This window comes from Atractosteus spatula, unplaced genomic scaffold (genome assembly GCF_055471065.1).
Source record: "Atractosteus spatula isolate fAtrSpa1 unplaced genomic scaffold, fAtrSpa1.hap1 Scaffold_89, whole genome shotgun sequence".
NCBI lineage: Eukaryota > Metazoa > Chordata > Actinopteri > Semionotiformes > Lepisosteidae > Atractosteus > Atractosteus spatula.
This window is the reverse complement of record NW_028296922.1, coordinates 161,047-169,054: the sequence shown is the minus strand read 5'-3', so window position 1 is coordinate 169,054 and position 8,008 is coordinate 161,047. Positions and strand designations below refer to the sequence as shown.

Below are 8,008 nucleotides of genomic sequence, written 5' to 3'. Positions count from 1 at the left end.
AGCGAGCCTTGCTCTCGCTTACGGCCACACCCCCTTGAGCACGCCTGATCTCGTCTGATCTCGGAAGCTAAACAGGGATGGGCCTGGTTAGTACTTGGATGGGAGACCGCCTGGGAATACCAGGTGCTGTAAGCTTTTAAGCGCAGGAGGCGCCCTATCCCCGCTCGCTCGCTCATTCCCCTGTTCACACGTGCAGTGCGGCTTGTCCGTCTGTTTATTTGTCAGCTTTGGCGAGACACGGGTGCTTGTGTATTAGCGTGAGCGTTTTTTATTCTGATCATGAACAGTTTTACAAGTCCGCAAAGGATCGAGGAAAGGTTTATCGCCAGCTGAAAAGAGACACAGCGCTTCGGCTGTGGAGACTTGTTCGGCTGGCGTTCGGGGAGTCGCGTTTTTCAGAATTGTATTGAGATCGTTTTCCACAGAGCTCAGATGTCAAAGCACAGCAGCAGCTCTCCACAGCGATCCTCTATAGCGCCCTTTCTCCCGCAGCTCCGTCCTCATTGGAAGGAAGCAAGAAAAAAGCAGCGTCGTAAAAGAGGTGACGGAGCTGTCCTCTCTATAAGAAGGGTGCCAGCGAGCCTTGCTCTCGCTTACGGCCACACCCCCTTGAGCACGCCTGATCTCGTCTGATCTCGGAAGCTAAACAGGGATGGGCCTGGTTAGTACTTGGATGGGAGACCGCCTGGGAATACCAGGTGCTGTAAGCTTTTAAGCGCAGGAGGCGCCCTATCCCCGCTCGCTCGCTCATTCCCCTGTTCACACGTGCAGTGCGGCTTGTCCGTCTGTTTATTTGTCAGCTTTGGCGAGACACGGGTGCTTGTGTATTAGCGTGAGCGTTTTTTATTCTGATCATGAACAGTTTTACAAGTCCGCAAAGGATCGAGGAAAGGTTTATCGCCAGCTGAAAAGAGACACAGCGCTTCGGCTGTGGAGACTTGTTCGGCTGGCGTTCGGGGAGTCGCGTTTTTCAGAATTGTATTGAGATCGTTTTCCACAGAGCTCAGATGTCAAAGCACAGCAGCAGCTCTCCACAGCGATCCTCTATAGCGCCCTTTCTCCCGCAGCTCCGTCCTCATTGGAAGGAAGCAAGAGTGAAAGGCTGAAGTGAAATAGAGCGGGGACGAAGGCAGTGAAGAGAGAGAACGTGGGAAGAAGAGAAAAACGCAAGGGAAAAAAAGCAGCGTCGTAAAAGAGGTGACGGAGCTGTCCTCTCTATAAGAAGGGTGCCAGCGAGCCTTGCTCTCGCTTCCGGCCACACCCCCTTGAGCACGCCTGATCTCGTCTGATCTCGGAAGCTAAACAGGGATGGGCCTGGTTAGTACTTGGATGGGAGACCGCCTGGGAATACCAGGTGCTGTAAGCTTTTAAGCGCAGGAGGCGCCCTATCCCCGCTCGCTCGCTCATTCCCCTGTTCACACGTGCAGTGCGGCTTGTCCGTCTGTTTATTTGTCAGCTTTGGCGAGACACGGGTGCTTGTGTATTAGCGTGAGCGTTTTTTATTCTGATCATGAACAGTTTTACAAGTCCGCAAAGGATCGAGGAAAGGTTTATCGCCAGCTGAAAAGAGACACAGCGCTTCGGCTGTGGAGACTTGTTCGGCTGGCGTTCGGGGAGTCGCGTTTTTCAGAATTGTATTGAGATCGTTTTCCACAGAGCTCAGATGTCAAAGCACAGCAGCAGCTCTCCACAGCGATCCTCTATAGCGCCCTTTCTCCCGCAGCTCCGTCCTCATTGGAAGGAAGCAAGAAAAAAGCAGCGTCGTAAAAGAGGTGACGGAGCTGTCCTCTCTATAAGAAGGGTGCCAGCGAGCCTTGCTCTCGCTTACGGCCACACCCCCTTGAGCACGCCTGATCTCGTCTGATCTCGGAAGCTAAACAGGGATGGGCCTGGTTAGTACTTGGATGGGAGACCGCCTGGGAATACCAGGTGCTGTAAGCTTTTAAGCGCAGGAGGCGCCCTATCCCCGCTCGCTCGCTCATTCCCCTGTTCACACGTGCAGTGCGGCTTGTCCGTCTGTTTATTTGTCAGCTTTGGCGAGACACGGGTGCTTGTGTATTAGCGTGAGCGTTTTTTATTCTGATCATGAACAGTTTTACAAGTCCGCAAAGGATCGAGGAAAGGTTTATCGCCAGCTGAAAAGAGACACAGCGCTTCGGCTGTGGAGACTTGTTCGGCTGGCGTTCGGGGAGTCGCGTTTTTCAGAATTGTATTGAGATCGTTTTCCACAGAGCTCAGATGTCAAAGCACAGCAGCAGCTCTCCACAGCGATCCTCTATAGCGCCCTTTCTCCCGCAGCTCCGTCCTCATTGGAAGGAAGCAAGAAAAAAGCAGCGTCGTAAAAGAGGTGACGGAGCTGTCCTCTCTATAAGAAGGGTGCCAGCGAGCCTTGCTCTCGCTTACGGCCACACCCCCTTGAGCACGCCTGATCTCGTCTGATCTCGGAAGCTAAACAGGGATGGGCCTGGTTAGTACTTGGATGGGAGACCGCCTGGGAATACCAGGTGCTGTAAGCTTTTAAGCGCAGGAGGCGCCCTATCCCCGCTCGCTCGCTCATTCCCCTGTTCACACGTGCAGTGCGGCTTGTCCGTCTGTTTATTTGTCAGCTTTGGCGAGACACGGGTGCTTGTGTATTAGCGTGAGCGTTTTTTATTCTGATCATGAACAGTTTTACAAGTCCGCAAAGGATCGAGGAAAGGTTTATCGCCAGCTGAAAAGAGACACAGCGCTTCGGCTGTGGAGACTTGTTCGGCTGGCGTTCGGGGAGTCGCGTTTTTCAGAATTGTATTGAGATCGTTTTCCACAGAGCTCAGATGTCAAAGCACAGCAGCAGCTCTCCACAGCGATCCTCTATAGCGCCCTTTCTCCCGCAGCTCCGTCCTCATTGGAAGGAAGCAAGAGTGAAAGGCTGAAGTGAAATAGAGCGGGGACGAAGGCAGTGAAGAGAGAGAACGTGGGAAGAAGAGAAAAACGCAAGGGAAAAAAAGCAGCGTCGTAAAAGAGGTGACGGAGCTGTCCTCTCTATAAGAAGGGTGCCAGCGAGCCTTGCTCTCGCTTACGGCCACACCCCCTTGAGCACGCCTGATCTCGTCTGATCTCGGAAGCTAAACAGGGATGGGCCTGGTTAGTACTTGGATGGGAGACCGCCTGGGAATACCAGGTGCTGTAAGCTTTTAAGCGCAGGAGGCGCCCTATCCCCGCTCGCTCGCTCATTCCCCTGTTCACACGTGCAGTGCGGCTTGTCCGTCTGTTTATTTGTCAGCTTTGGCGAGACACGGGTGCTTGTGTATTAGCGTGAGCGTTTTTTATTCTGATCATGAACAGTTTTACAAGTCCGCAAAGGATCGAGGAAAGGTTTATCGCCAGCTGAAAAGAGACACAGCGCTTCGGCTGTGGAGACTTGTTCGGCTGGCGTTCGGGGAGTCGCGTTTTTCAGAATTGTATTGAGATCGTTTTCCACAGAGCTCAGATGTCAAAGCACAGCAGCAGCTCTCCACAGCGATCCTCTATAGCGCCCTTTCTCCCGCAGCTCCGTCCTCATTGGAAGGAAGCAAGAAAAAAGCAGCGTCGTAAAAGAGGTGACGGAGCTGTCCTCTCTATAAGAAGGGTGCCAGCGAGCCTTGCTCTCGCTTACGGCCACACCCCCTTGAGCACGCCTGATCTCGTCTGATCTCGGAAGCTAAACAGGGATGGGCCTGGTTAGTACTTGGATGGGAGACCGCCTGGGAATACCAGGTGCTGTAAGCTTTTAAGCGCAGGAGGCGCCCTATCCCCGCTCGCTCGCTCATTCCCCTGTTCACACGTGCAGTGCGGCTTGTCCGTCTGTTTATTTGTCAGCTTTGGCGAGACACGGGTGCTTGTGTATTAGCGTGAGCGTTTTTTATTCTGATCATGAACAGTTTTACAAGTCCGCAAAGGATCGAGGAAAGGTTTATCGCCAGCTGAAAAGAGACACAGCGCTTCGGCTGTGGAGACTTGTTCGGCTGGCGTTCGGGGAGTCGCGTTTTTCAGAATTGTATTGAGATCGTTTTCCACAGAGCTCAGATGTCAAAGCACAGCAGCAGCTCTCCACAGCGATCCTCTATAGCGCCCTTTCTCCCGCAGCTCCGTCCTCATTGGAAGGAAGCAAGAGTGAAAGGCTGAAGTGAAATAGAGCGGGGACGAAGGCAGTGAAGAGAGAGAACGTGGGAAGAAGAGAAAAACGCAAGGGAAAAAAAGCAGCGTCGTAAAAGAGGTGACGGAGCTGTCCTCTCTATAAGAAGGGTGCCAGCGAGCCTTGCTCTCGCTTACGGCCACACCCCCTTGAGCACGCCTGATCTCGTCTGATCTCGGAAGCTAAACAGGGATGGGCCTGGTTAGTACTTGGATGGGAGACCGCCTGGGAATACCAGGTGCTGTAAGCTTTTAAGCGCAGGAGGCGCCCTATCCCCGCTCGCTCGCTCATTCCCCTGTTCACACGTGCAGTGCGGCTTGTCCGTCTGTTTATTTGTCAGCTTTGGCGAGACACGGGTGCTTGTGTATTAGCGTGAGCGTTTTTTATTCTGATCATGAACAGTTTTACAAGTCCGCAAAGGATCGAGGAAAGGTTTATCGCCAGCTGAAAAGAGACACAGCGCTTCGGCTGTGGAGACTTGTTCGGCTGGCGTTCGGGGAGTCGCGTTTTTCAGAATTGTATTGAGATCGTTTTCCACAGAGCTCAGATGTCAAAGCACAGCAGCAGCTCTCCACAGCGATCCTCTATAGCGCCCTTTCTCCCGCAGCTCCGTCCTCATTGGAAGGAAGCAAGAAAAAAGCAGCGTCGTAAAAGAGGTGACGGAGCTGTCCTCTCTATAAGAAGGGTGCCAGCGAGCCTTGCTCTCGCTTACGGCCACACCCCCTTGAGCACGCCTGATCTCGTCTGATCTCGGAAGCTAAACAGGGATGGGCCTGGTTAGTACTTGGATGGGAGACCGCCTGGGAATACCAGGTGCTGTAAGCTTTTAAGCGCAGGAGGCGCCCTATCCCCGCTCGCTCGCTCATTCCCCTGTTCACACGTGCAGTGCGGCTTGTCCGTCTGTTTATTTGTCAGCTTTGGCGAGACACGGGTGCTTGTGTATTAGCGTGAGCGTTTTTTATTCTGATCATGAACAGTTTTACAAGTCCGCAAAGGATCGAGGAAAGGTTTATCGCCAGCTGAAAAGAGACACAGCGCTTCGGCTGTGGAGACTTGTTCGGCTGGCGTTCGGGGAGTCGCGTTTTTCAGAATTGTATTGAGATCGTTTTCCACAGAGCTCAGATGTCAAAGCACAGCAGCAGCTCTCCACAGCGATCCTCTATAGCGCCCTTTCTCCCGCAGCTCCGTCCTCATTGGAAGGAAGCAAGAGTGAAAGGCTGAAGTGAAATAGAGCGGGGACGAAGGCAGTGAAGAGAGAGAACGTGGGAAGAAGAGAAAAACGCAAGGGAAAAAAAGCAGCGTCGTAAAAGAGGTGACGGAGCTGTCCTCTCTATAAGAAGGGTGCCAGCGAGCCTGGCTCTCGCTTGCGGCCACACCCCCTTGAGCACGCCTGATCTCGTCTGATCTCGGAAGCTAAACAGGGATGGGCCTGGTTAGTACTTGGATGGGAGACCGCCTGGGAATACCAGGTGCTGTAAGCTTTTAAGCGCAGGAGGCGCCCTATCCCCGCTCGCTCGCTCATTCCCCTGTTCACACGTGCAGTGCGGCTTGTCCGTCTGTTTATTTGTCAGCTTTGGCGAGACACGGGTGCTTGTGTATTAGCGTGAGCGTTTTTTATTCTGATCATGAACAGTTTTACAAGTCCGCAAAGGATCGAGGAAAGGTTTATCGCCAGCTGAAAAGAGACACAGCGCTTCGGCTGTGGAGACTTGTTCGGCTGGCGTTCGGGGAGTCGCGTTTTTCAGAATTGTATTGAGATCGTTTTCCACAGAGCTCAGATGTCAAAGCACAGCAGCAGCTCTCCACAGCGATCCTCTATAGCGCCCTTTCTCCCGCAGCTCCGTCCTCATTGGAAGGAAGCAAGAAAAAAGCAGCGTCGTAAAAGAGGTGACGGAGCTGTCCTCTCTATAAGAAGGGTGCCAGCGAGCCTTGCTCTCGCTTACGGCCACACCCCCTTGAGCACGCCTGATCTCGTCTGATCTCGGAAGCTAAACAGGGATGGGCCTGGTTAGTACTTGGATGGGAGACCGCCTGGGAATACCAGGTGCTGTAAGCTTTTAAGCGCAGGAGGCGCCCTATCCCCGCTCGCTCGCTCATTCCCCTGTTCACACGTGCAGTGCGGCTTGTCCGTCTGTTTATTTGTCAGCTTTGGCGAGACACGGGTGCTTGTGTATTAGCGTGAGCGTTTTTTATTCTGATCATGAACAGTTTTACAAGTCCGCAAAGGATCGAGGAAAGGTTTATCGCCAGCTGAAAAGAGACACAGCGCTTCGGCTGTGGAGACTTGTTCGGCTGGCGTTCGGGGAGTCGCGTTTTTCAGAATTGTATTGAGATCGTTTTCCACAGAGCTCAGATGTCAAAGCACAGCAGCAGCTCTCCACAGCGATCCTCTATAGCGCCCTTTCTCCCGCAGCTCCGTCCTCATTGGAAGGAAGCAAGAGTGAAAGGCTGAAGTGAAATAGAGCGGGGACGAAGGCAGTGAAGAGAGAGAACGTGGGAAGAAGAGAAAAACGCAAGGGAAAAAAAGCAGCGTCGTAAAAGAGGTGACGGAGCTGTCCTCTCTATAAGAAGGGTGCCAGCGAGCCTTGCTCTCGCTTACGGCCACACCCCCTTGAGCACGCCTGATCTCGTCTGATCTCGGAAGCTAAACAGGGATGGGCCTGGTTAGTACTTGGATGGGAGACCGCCTGGGAATACCAGGTGCTGTAAGCTTTTAAGCGCAGGAGGCGCCCTATCCCCGCTCGCTCGCTCATTCCCCTGTTCACACGTGCAGTGCGGCTTGTCCGTCTGTTTATTTGTCAGCTTTGGCGAGACACGGGTGCTTGTGTATTAGCGTGAGCGTTTTTTATTCTGATCATGAACAGTTTTACAAGTCCGCAAAGGATCGAGGAAAGGTTTATCGCCAGCTGAAAAGAGACACAGCGCTTCGGCTGTGGAGACTTGTTCGGCTGGCGTTCGGGGAGTCGCGTTTTTCAGAATTGTATTGAGATCGTTTTCCACAGAGCTCAGATGTCAAAGCACAGCAGCAGCTCTCCACAGCGATCCTCTATAGCGCCCTTTCTCCCGCAGCTCCGTCCTCATTGGAAGGAAGCAAGAGTGAAAGGCTGAAGTGAAATAGAGCGGGGACGAAGGCAGTGAAGAGAGAGAACGTGGGAAGAAGAGAAAAACGCAAGGGAAAAAAAGCAGCGTCGTAAAAGAGGTGACGGAGCTGTCCTCTCTATAAGAAGGGTGCCAGCGAGCCTTGCTCTCGCTTACGGCCACACCCCCTTGAGCACGCCTGATCTCGTCTGATCTCGGAAGCTAAACAGGGATGGGCCTGGTTAGTACTTGGATGGGAGACCGCCTGGGAATACCAGGTGCTGTAAGCTTTTAAGCGCAGGAGGCGCCCTATCCCCGCTCGCTCGCTCATTCCCCTGTTCACACGTGCAGTGCGGCTTGTCCGTCTGTTTATTTGTCAGCTTTGGCGAGACACGGGTGCTTGTGTATTAGCGTGAGCGTTTTTTATTCTGATCATGAACAGTTTTACAAGTCCGCAAAGGATCGAGGAAAGGTTTATCGCCAGCTGAAAAGAGACACAGCGCTTCGGCTGTGGAGACTTGTTCGGCTGGCGTTCGGGGAGTCGCGTTTTTCAGAATTGTATTGAGATCGTTTTCCACAGAGCTCAGATGTCAAAGCACAGCAGCAGCTCTCCACAGCGATCCTCTATAGCGCCCTTTCTCCCGCAGCTCCGTCCTCATTGGAAGGAAGCAAGAGTGAAAGGCTGAAGTGAAATAGAGCGGGGACGAAGGCAGTGAAGAGAGAGAACGTGGGAAGAAGAGAAAAACGCAAGGGAAAAAAAGCAGCGTCGTAAAAGAG

At 53.0% G+C, this 8,008-nt stretch overlaps 12 non-coding genes and 1 pseudogene across 12 annotated transcripts; all 13 read left to right on the top strand.

Moving 5' to 3' along the window:
• Positions 1 to 16: 16 nt before the first annotated feature.
• Positions 17 to 135, top strand: LOC148805049 (5S ribosomal RNA). Its single transcript, XR_016090668.1, has one exon. It is a non-coding gene; the product is annotated as a 5S ribosomal RNA (ribosomal RNA).
• Positions 136 to 591: 456 nt separating this feature from the next.
• Positions 592 to 710, top strand: LOC148805048 (5S ribosomal RNA). The gene has a single exon (XR_016090667.1). It is a non-coding gene; the product is annotated as a 5S ribosomal RNA (ribosomal RNA).
• A 537-nt stretch (positions 711 to 1,247) lies between these two features.
• Positions 1,248 to 1,366, top strand: LOC148805047 (5S ribosomal RNA; annotated as a pseudogene).
• Positions 1,367 to 1,822: 456 nt separating this feature from the next.
• LOC148805046 (5S ribosomal RNA) lies at positions 1,823 to 1,941 on the top strand. Its single transcript, XR_016090666.1, has one exon. It is a non-coding gene; the product is annotated as a 5S ribosomal RNA (ribosomal RNA).
• A 456-nt stretch (positions 1,942 to 2,397) lies between these two features.
• LOC148805045 (5S ribosomal RNA) lies at positions 2,398 to 2,516 on the top strand. Its single transcript, XR_016090665.1, has one exon. It is a non-coding gene; the product is annotated as a 5S ribosomal RNA (ribosomal RNA).
• Positions 2,517 to 3,053: 537 nt separating this feature from the next.
• LOC148805044 (5S ribosomal RNA) lies at positions 3,054 to 3,172 on the top strand. Its single transcript, XR_016090664.1, has one exon. It is a non-coding gene; the product is annotated as a 5S ribosomal RNA (ribosomal RNA).
• A 456-nt stretch (positions 3,173 to 3,628) lies between these two features.
• LOC148805043 (5S ribosomal RNA) lies at positions 3,629 to 3,747 on the top strand. The gene has a single exon (XR_016090663.1). It is a non-coding gene; the product is annotated as a 5S ribosomal RNA (ribosomal RNA).
• Positions 3,748 to 4,284: 537 nt separating this feature from the next.
• Positions 4,285 to 4,403, top strand: LOC148805042 (5S ribosomal RNA). The gene has a single exon (XR_016090662.1). It is a non-coding gene; the product is annotated as a 5S ribosomal RNA (ribosomal RNA).
• A 456-nt stretch (positions 4,404 to 4,859) lies between these two features.
• On the top strand, positions 4,860 to 4,978 carry LOC148805041 (5S ribosomal RNA). Its single transcript, XR_016090661.1, has one exon. It is a non-coding gene; the product is annotated as a 5S ribosomal RNA (ribosomal RNA).
• A 537-nt stretch (positions 4,979 to 5,515) lies between these two features.
• Positions 5,516 to 5,634, top strand: LOC148805040 (5S ribosomal RNA). The gene has a single exon (XR_016090686.1). It is a non-coding gene; the product is annotated as a 5S ribosomal RNA (ribosomal RNA).
• Positions 5,635 to 6,090: 456 nt separating this feature from the next.
• LOC148805039 (5S ribosomal RNA) lies at positions 6,091 to 6,209 on the top strand. The gene has a single exon (XR_016090660.1). It is a non-coding gene; the product is annotated as a 5S ribosomal RNA (ribosomal RNA).
• A 537-nt stretch (positions 6,210 to 6,746) lies between these two features.
• On the top strand, positions 6,747 to 6,865 carry LOC148805038 (5S ribosomal RNA). The gene has a single exon (XR_016090658.1). It is a non-coding gene; the product is annotated as a 5S ribosomal RNA (ribosomal RNA).
• A 537-nt stretch (positions 6,866 to 7,402) lies between these two features.
• LOC148805037 (5S ribosomal RNA) lies at positions 7,403 to 7,521 on the top strand. The gene has a single exon (XR_016090657.1). It is a non-coding gene; the product is annotated as a 5S ribosomal RNA (ribosomal RNA).
• The last annotated feature ends 487 nt before the right edge of the window (positions 7,522 to 8,008 follow it).